At 49.7% G+C, this 8,249-nt stretch overlaps 1 pseudogene; it reads right to left on the bottom strand.

Annotated features, from left to right (window-relative positions):
• Positions 1–423: 423 nt before the first annotated feature.
• LOC116463749 (acidic leucine-rich nuclear phosphoprotein 32 family member B-like) lies at positions 424–1,282 on the bottom strand (annotated as a pseudogene).
• Positions 1,283–8,249: the final 6,967 nt, after the last annotated feature.

The raw sequence follows: 8,249 nt of genomic DNA, 5'->3' as shown, positions 1-8,249 counted from the left end.
ACCTAGCCTAGGACAGGGTCTGGCCAGGGGCAATTCTGAAGTGGATGGATTAGAGATGCCAGTCACTCAGTGTGTCAAAGGTTTGCCAGACCTGCATACAATCAACATTATTATTATTATTTTAATGTTAAGATTTTATTTACAAAGATTTTTGTTGTACAGAAAGTAAAAATGCTGTTACAATCTCGGTGTAACTGGTAGCCACAGATGGTTGACTCACCAATCATAGCTATCTATGCTACAGCAAGAGTCTCACACAAAAACCTAACAACGCTTACAATTTTGTTGGGGTGAAGTCCCTAAGCTCGATGGTAGATTGATAGATTACCAAGAGGGACTACACGGAGGAAGACGGAATGTCACAGGAACTATTCTTTGGCTCTTTGGGTGGGTGGGAGTCCTGGAGTTTGTATCACAGCTACCTTTTTTTTTTTAAACAGCTACCAAATCCATGAGCAGTCCAACCAATACTGAACAGTTCTGTTTCTGCAGGTCATCTGGGGTCTTAATCATATTCTCCTTCATCATCTGTTTCTCTCTTCCTCTTTTTACCTTTCCCGCCCATCATCTGTTTCTCTCTTCCTCTTTTTACCTTTCCCGCCTTCTTCCTCCTCTTCATCCTCATCCTCATCTTCTTCCTCCAAGAAGTCCAAATTCTTCTTCCTCCTCACTGACTTCGTCTTCGTCATCTCCTTCTACATTTTCATCTTCATCATCTTCTTCATCAACCTTCTCTTCTTCACCATCCTCATCCTCCTCGTCTTCCTCTTCACCCTCCTACTCTTCATCCACACCATCCACCTCAGCATCTGATTCAGGTGCTTCCTGGTCCTCTTGGTCATAGCCATCCATGTAGGTAAGCTGGGGCAGGAGCTTGAAGACACTCTCTCGGTAGTCATTCAGGTTAGTAACCTCACAGTTAAAGAGGTCCAGGCTTTTCAGACATTCTAACTTTTTCGAAGGTTCCAAGGTGCTTATATCTTTCAGTTTATTTGCCCTTAAGTTTAGATGTGTGAGATTTGGAAGTTTTTCAGCTAACATGTCCAGACCTCCAAATATTCTATTTTCACTGAGTTTAAGCTTTTTCAATTTAGGCAGCTTGGGAAGATTTGAAACTGAGATCAAGCCTACATTTTAAACTGAGGAACTCTAAGTTCACAAATTCAGCTGTTAAGCCCTCAATTTTTCCGTCATTTGATTTGCAGTTGTCCAAGACAAGTTCCCGAACAGCTGCCAGGGTCCAGTTCCTCAGCTCCAGGTGGATCCTCCTCTTCATGTCCATGTCCTCCTCTTCCCCCCTCTTCAAACTTAACTTTCCGCGGCGGGGGTGGAGGGCGGAGAGGCGTCCCGGCCTGCGCAGCGAGGGCCATTGGAAGGGTTTGCTCATGGCGGAGGTCGGTGGTGCGGTCCTGGGTGGCGAGCGGAGCCCCTGGAGCCAAGTTACTCACGGGAGTGGAGAGGACATTATTTTTATTTAATATTTTTGTCTAAAGCAACTTTACAAATTTTAACCTTTTATTTGGAAACATAGATTCAGAGGAAATTTCAAAGATGGTACAGAGAGGTTTCATGTACTCTTCACTCAGTTTCCTCCAAAGGTTCTATTTTGTATAAATGTAGGACAATATCTAACAGTGTCACGTGTCTAGGTCTATACCATTTTATCACATATGTAGACTCCTTTAACCACCGCTACAATCAGGATACAGAACTGTTCCACTGAACGGCTGGCCTGCCCCTCCACACCTGTGGGTATATCTCGTCAGATGGGATGAGAGACTGATAAAAGAAATAAGACACAGAGACAAAGTATAGAGAAAGAAGAGTGGGCCCAGGAGACCGGCGCTCAGCATACTGAGGACCTGCACCGGCACCGGTCTCTGAGTTCCCTCAGTATTTATTGATTACTATTTTCACTATCTCAGCAAGAGGAATGCAGTAGGAGAGCAGGTGACAGTGGGGAGAAGGTCAGAGCAAGAAAACATGTGAGCAAAGGAATCTGTGTCACAAGTAAGTTCAAGGGAAGACACTGTGCCTGGATGTGCACGTTGGCCAGATTTATGCTTCTCTCCCCCCAAACATCTCAGTGGAGAAAAGAATAACAAAGCAGCATTGCTACCAACATGTCTCGCCTCCCGTCACAGGGTGGTTTTTCTCTTACCTCAGAATTGAACAAATGTACAATCAGGTTTTATATCAAAACATTCCATTCCCAGGGGCAGGTAGGAGACAGAGGCCTTCCTCTTTTACTAATCCTCCTCAGCACCGATCCTTCATGGGTGTCGGGCTGGGGGACAGTCAGCTCTTTCCCATCCCACGAGGCCATATTTCAGACTATCACATGGGGAGAAACCTTGGACAATACCCGGCTTTCCAGGGCAGAGGTCCCTGAGGCTTTCTGCAGTGCATTGTGCCCCTGGTTTATCAAGACTAGAGAATGGCGATGACTTTTACCAAGCATACTGCTTATAAACATTTCGTTAACAAGGCACATCCTGCACAGCCCTAGATCCCTTAAACCTTGATTCCATACAACACACGTTTTTGTGAGCTCAAGGTTGGGGCAAAGTTACAGATTAACAGTATCTCAGGGCAAAGCAACTGTTCAGGGTACAGGTCAAAATGGAGTTTCTTATATCTTCCTTTTCTACGTAGACACAATAACAGTCTGATCTCTCTTTCTTTTCCCTACATTCCACCACCACAAAAATCCCCCTCCTGCTATTCCTCTGCACTCATTCCTGGCTCTTCCCCTCCACTATTCCTACTCCTGGCAACCACTAACCTGCTTTCTGTCTTTATAATCTCGTCACTTCAAGAATATTATAAAATGCAAAAATTAGCTAGGCATGGTGGCACCAGCTTGTAGTTCCAGCTACGTGGGAGGCTGAGGCAGGAGAATCGCTTGAACCTGGGAGGTAGAGGCTACAGTGATCCTGCCACTGCAGTCCAGCTTGAGAAACAGGGCAAGACTCTCTCAATGAATGAATGAATGAAGGCCTGGCATGGTGGCTCACACCTATGATCCCGGTGCTTTGGGAGGCCGAGGCAGGTGGAACCATTGAGGCCTGGAGTTTGAGGCCAGTCTGGCCAACATGGAAAAACACTGTCTCTACTAAAAATACAAAAATTAGCCAGGCATGATGGTGAGTGCCTGTACTCCCAGCTACTTGGGAGGCTGAGGCACGAGAATTGCTTGAACCCGGGAGGCGGAGGCTGCAGTGAGCCCAGATCGTGCCACTGTACTCCAGGCTGGGCCACAGAGTGAGACTTCATCTCAAAAACAAAATAAAACAAAACCAAACAAAGAAAAAAAGAACATTATATAAATGGAATCACATAATATGTGGCCTTTTGAGACTGGCTTTTTTTTTTTCTACTCAGCAAATACCCTTTGAGATCCATCCAAGTTGTGCATGTTCCTTTTTCTTTTTTTCCGTTTGAGATGGAGTCTCACTCTATCACCCAGGTTGGAATGTAGTGGCGTAATCTCAGCTCACTGCAACCTCCACCTCCTGGATTCAAGCAATTCTCCTGCCTCAGCCTCCTGAGTAGCTGGGATTATAGGCACCCACCACCATGCCTGGCTTTTTTTTTTTTTTTTTTTTTGAGATGAAGTTTTACTCTTGTTACCCAATACAATGGTGCGATCTCGGCTCACTGCAACCTCTGCCTCCCGAGTTCTAGCAATTCTCCTGCCCCAGCCTCCTGAGCAGCTGGGATTACAGGTGCCTACCACCACATCCAGCTAATTTTTTTTGTATTTTTAGTAGAGACGGGGTTACACCATGTTGGCCAGGTTGGTCTTGAATTCCTGACCTCAGGCGATCCACCTGCCTCGGCCTCCCAAAGGGCTGAGTTTACAGGCATGAGCCATCGTGCCTGGCCCCCTTTTATTGTTGAAGAGCATTTCATAGAATAGATGTAGCAGTTTGCTTAACTTTTCACCTGTTGGGGAGTATTTGGTTGTTTCCAGTTTGCGGCTATTACAAATAAATCTGCCATGAACAATCATGTATGAGTTTTTGTGCAGACATCAGTTTATTTTCTGGCACAAATGCCCAGAAGCAATTGCTAGGTCATACATTGAGGTATATGTTTAAATAAAGAAGCTGCCAAACTATTTTCTAGAGTGTCTGTACCATTTTATATTCTCACCAGCGATGTATGAGAGAGTTAGTTTTGTCTGCATCCTCACCGATATTTGATATTGTCACTATGTTTGATTTGAGCTGTTCTAATGGATCTGTAGTGATATCTTACTGTGGTTTTAATTTGCATTTCCCCAGTGGCTAGTGTTGAAGATCTATTCATGTGCTTTAAGTCAATTCATTTTTAAAACCTAAATAAATGTATTTAAAAAGGAAACTTTTGCTTTGGGAGGCCCAGGCAGGAGAATTGCTTGAGCCCAGGAGTTCGAGACAAGCCTGAGCAACATGGTGAAACTCCATCTTTACAAAAAATAAAAAGTATCCAGCGTGGTGGCGTGTGCCTATGGTTTCAGCTACTCAAGAAGTGAGGCCGGAGGATTGCTTGAGCATAGGAGGTCGAGGCTGCAGTGAGCCATGATTGCACCATTATACTCCAGCCTGGATGACAGAGCAAAATTCTGCCTTAAATAAATTAATTAATTAAAGGAAATTTGTGATTAGTGATTCTCAAAGCGTGGTCCCTGAGCCAGCAGCATCAGCATCACCATCACCTGAGAACGTTAGAAATGCAGATTCTCAGACACCACCCCAGACCTCCTAAATCAGAACCTCTGAGGAGTGGTTTCAGCGATCTGTGGTTTAACGAGCCCTCCGGGTGAGAATCGGTCTCACTTACTACAAATAGAAGGTGATGGTAAAAATAAATTCATCTGCATATCGCCTAAAATCCTCTTGTGGGCCCCAGGTTGGCAATGCACACTTTTGGGCAGGAGCCCCACTCACAGAGGCTATGACAAGAATGCTCCTGCCCCTGGGGTTGTGCAGTGACAGCTCACACAGCTCCACGTGGCAGTTCTGAGTTTGGGAAGCACTGATGTAGGCCTACTACAGCCCTTCCTGCCCTTCACTGGACCGAGAAAATCCAGGCTCTGAGGAGGGCGAGACTTGCCCAAGGTCACCCAGCAACATGGTCAGTCTCCTTTCTCAGGGCCCTCACAATGCCTGGCCTGTTTAAAGCCTGCCTCTATTCACTGCTGAGTGAAAAATCCAGCTCCAACACAGAATATGGGGAAGGATACTATCTTGTGAAGCTTATGTTTATAGTTGCAGATACATGAGAAAAAAAGTCCAAAAATACTGTTGAAGCAGTTATTTGGGGAGAGAAGGAGTTTGCTGGTTTTTTGTGTTTTTAGATTTTCTACATTTCATAATTTTTATCACAATAATCATGTTTAGTTACATAATCAAAATGTATTAAACATAATATTAAAAATCGACATGAAGCCTGATCCAGCCATGGCCTATCATCGGCAGAGTCAGGAAGCCTTCCAGATAGAGCAGCCCCGCACCTGCCCCAGGTCACACCCTGGGCCTGGACACATGCTAGGTCCTCTGTCTGGATACCCTCTTCCCATGGTGGCCTCCATATCTGTACTGTACCCACTGGTGGTGGTGCTGTACCCACCAGCACCTCCTGTGGGCAAGGCCCTTGCCTGCATCCAGCCCTGGGCACCCCCTAGCCCCGAGGGTACCTCAGGGTCTGAGAGTCTGCCTGCCTGTCTCTAAAGAGAGGAAAGCTCCTTGGGACATGTGTTCCACTTGACTATCACCCCTGGCCTGGTACAGAAAGGTGGACAGTGGGTATTTGGTGAATAAATGAATTATTGGAATGAATCCCCAGAATGGTGATTTCCTGAGGCCCTTCTCCAGCTGGCCCAGGTGGAACCAGTTCCACTTTTCACAGGAAAGCCAGGTGTGAGGAGTGGGGCAGGTGTGTGTGAGGGGCCAGGTTCTCGAAGGCTGCATGGACACAGAGCTGGTGGCAGGTCTGGGGGCAGCAGTGCTGCTGTGGGAGGCTGTAGGAGGGCTCGTCCCTGGAATCCCCCAGGGTATCCTGGTGCCCCCAGCTGCTGTGTGGCGTGAGAATTCCTGGCTGGTGGGGACGCACAGGGACTTGTTTGGATTGGCCACCTGGTCCAGCCCAAGGAGCTGCACCTCCAGCCCCTCAGGGAAAAACTCACTTTTGATGTGTAACAACAGCTACAGGCAAGGGGAGGGAGAGGCGTGCTGGGCCTCGGCCTTAGAAGCCAGAAGCCAGTTCATGCCCCTACCTTGGTCTAGGTGGGAAACGGATGCGGCCTCGGCTAGCTCTAGGGTCCTGGGTTATGGTAAGGGCCCTCCCTTATGGACTCAGTGACTTGGGCTGACCCAGCCCCTCCCTCAGCCTCATCAGTGAAACCTGGACTGGGCCAGGGCTCTCGACACATTCCAGCTCAGACCTCTGGCTTTGTCCCAGGAGGGCAGCAGATCAGACAGAGGTGACCCGGGCTCTCCTGTTTACCTCAACCTCCTTGTGAAGCCTCCCTCTTTCTGCCTGTGAGGTGGGTGGGGCCGGAAGGAGGGGCATTCACCTGTGGGTCGCTGACTTCTCTGCGCAGGTGTGCCTGCAGAGCCTGGTCTATACCCGGTGCTCTGCTACACCCCACAGCCTGGCCATGAACTCCCTGCCTCCAGAGCAGCCCTGGCCCAGGGAAGAAGGTGGTCTCTGCATTGAATGATAGGTAGAAAATGGAAGTGGGGGCGGTAGCTCTGAAAAGGAGTCAAGGAGGAGGTGCCTTCCCAAGGACGTGGAGGGTTTTTCCAGAATGGAACTTGACTGGTGTGGGCAAACATCAGGAGGTAGGAAGGGTGGCTCCCTCTGTGGGAGCCGGGGCAACTTGCCTGGGCCAAATGGTGGTAGGCTGTGGGCAGGGCGGGCAGAGCTGGGGTTCCCAGAGCCTGGGGTCCCTGTCCTTGCAGAGGACTGGAATGCAAAAAAAGTGTCCCCTGCCTTCTGGCTGGGGAACATCCTGTGCTTCCAAGCCCAGACATATACCAGCTGCTACAAGCCCCTGAGGCTCTTCAGAGGACCAATGGGCAGCCACACCCACGATGCGCAGCCTGCTGGACCCACCTGCACCCTGGTCAGAGCCCATGACTGAGGGGACTCTCTGGGGACAATGGGGGCAGTTTCATGCTGCCCTCTTACAGGTGGATCCATCCCTGGGATCTGGTGTTGGGCTGGGGTGGACTGAGACTGTTCTCTGCCAGGGTGCCTGGTGGACAGCAGGTGGAGCAACTTCTCTTTGGCTTTCCTGGACCCCAGGACACAGCTGAACACCGCACTTTACCCTGGATGCCTTTGGATTCTAGGGGACTCTAGGAAGGAAGAGGGGGCTGCCCCTGCAGGAGGCCAGGGCCCTGGGCCATGCTTGCTCCCCCCAGTAGGCACCTTCTCTCCAGATCAACATCACCTGATTGCTGAAGGCCTGGGCTACTTGAGCAGAGCCCCAATACCCTCACTAAGGCCTGTTCTTACATCAGACCAGCTAGTATGAGTTCGGAGCCGAAGGGGGCAGAGAGAGAACGCGGGGCTCTGTAAGCGTTCTCGGCTCCCTGCTGCATTGGGCCCCGTAGAAGGCCCCCCAGAAACCTGCAGCTGCTGTAAGTCACTGGGAGGAAGCTGCAGCAGACATGTGTTTCCCAGCCTGGTAGATGCAGAGGGATGTCCAGGCCCCCAGGTGGGAGGCCCCAAACATGGCCTTGGATGTGGCAGTGCAGGAATTCTAGCCAGCTCTGGGGTCTTGGGCAAGTCATTTAACCTCTCAGAACCCCATTCGTGGTCACCATGGGGCTCTTGTGTGGATGTAAAGGACCCTCAGGCCACTTATGTCCCATCAGTGGAAACCTAGCACGGGTGGAGACCCCCGAGACTGAACTCAGTGGTGGGATCCGGCCTGCCCAGCTCTCCTACATAGAGCCCAGAGCCAGCAGGGTGGGCTTCCTGGAGAAGCAGGCACTACTGTGGGCTGGAGAGCATGAGCAGGGGTCCCTTTGGAAAGGTGGAAGAGGCTGCGGTCAGTGGACGCCATAATGAGGCAGAGCTTGGGCAGAACGGGAACGACTGGCGGATCTGAGGCCCAACGGAGACTGGACTGAGGACACTATGGCCACCTACAGGACACTGTGCCACTCAGGCAGTGGAAACTTAGCTACGGCTGGGCCCCCTGGTCCTGAGTGGGGCTTCACCAGTCTTGGAAACTGTGCCCAAGGTGACTT

The sequence above is a fragment of the Hylobates moloch genome, unplaced genomic scaffold, assembly GCF_009828535.3.
Source record: "Hylobates moloch isolate HMO894 unplaced genomic scaffold, HMol_V3 SCAFFOLD_58, whole genome shotgun sequence".
NCBI classification, from domain to species: Eukaryota; Metazoa; Chordata; class Mammalia; order Primates; family Hylobatidae; genus Hylobates; species Hylobates moloch.
The sequence above is the reverse complement of the archived record's forward strand: the minus strand, read 5'-3'. Positions and strand labels throughout refer to the sequence as shown.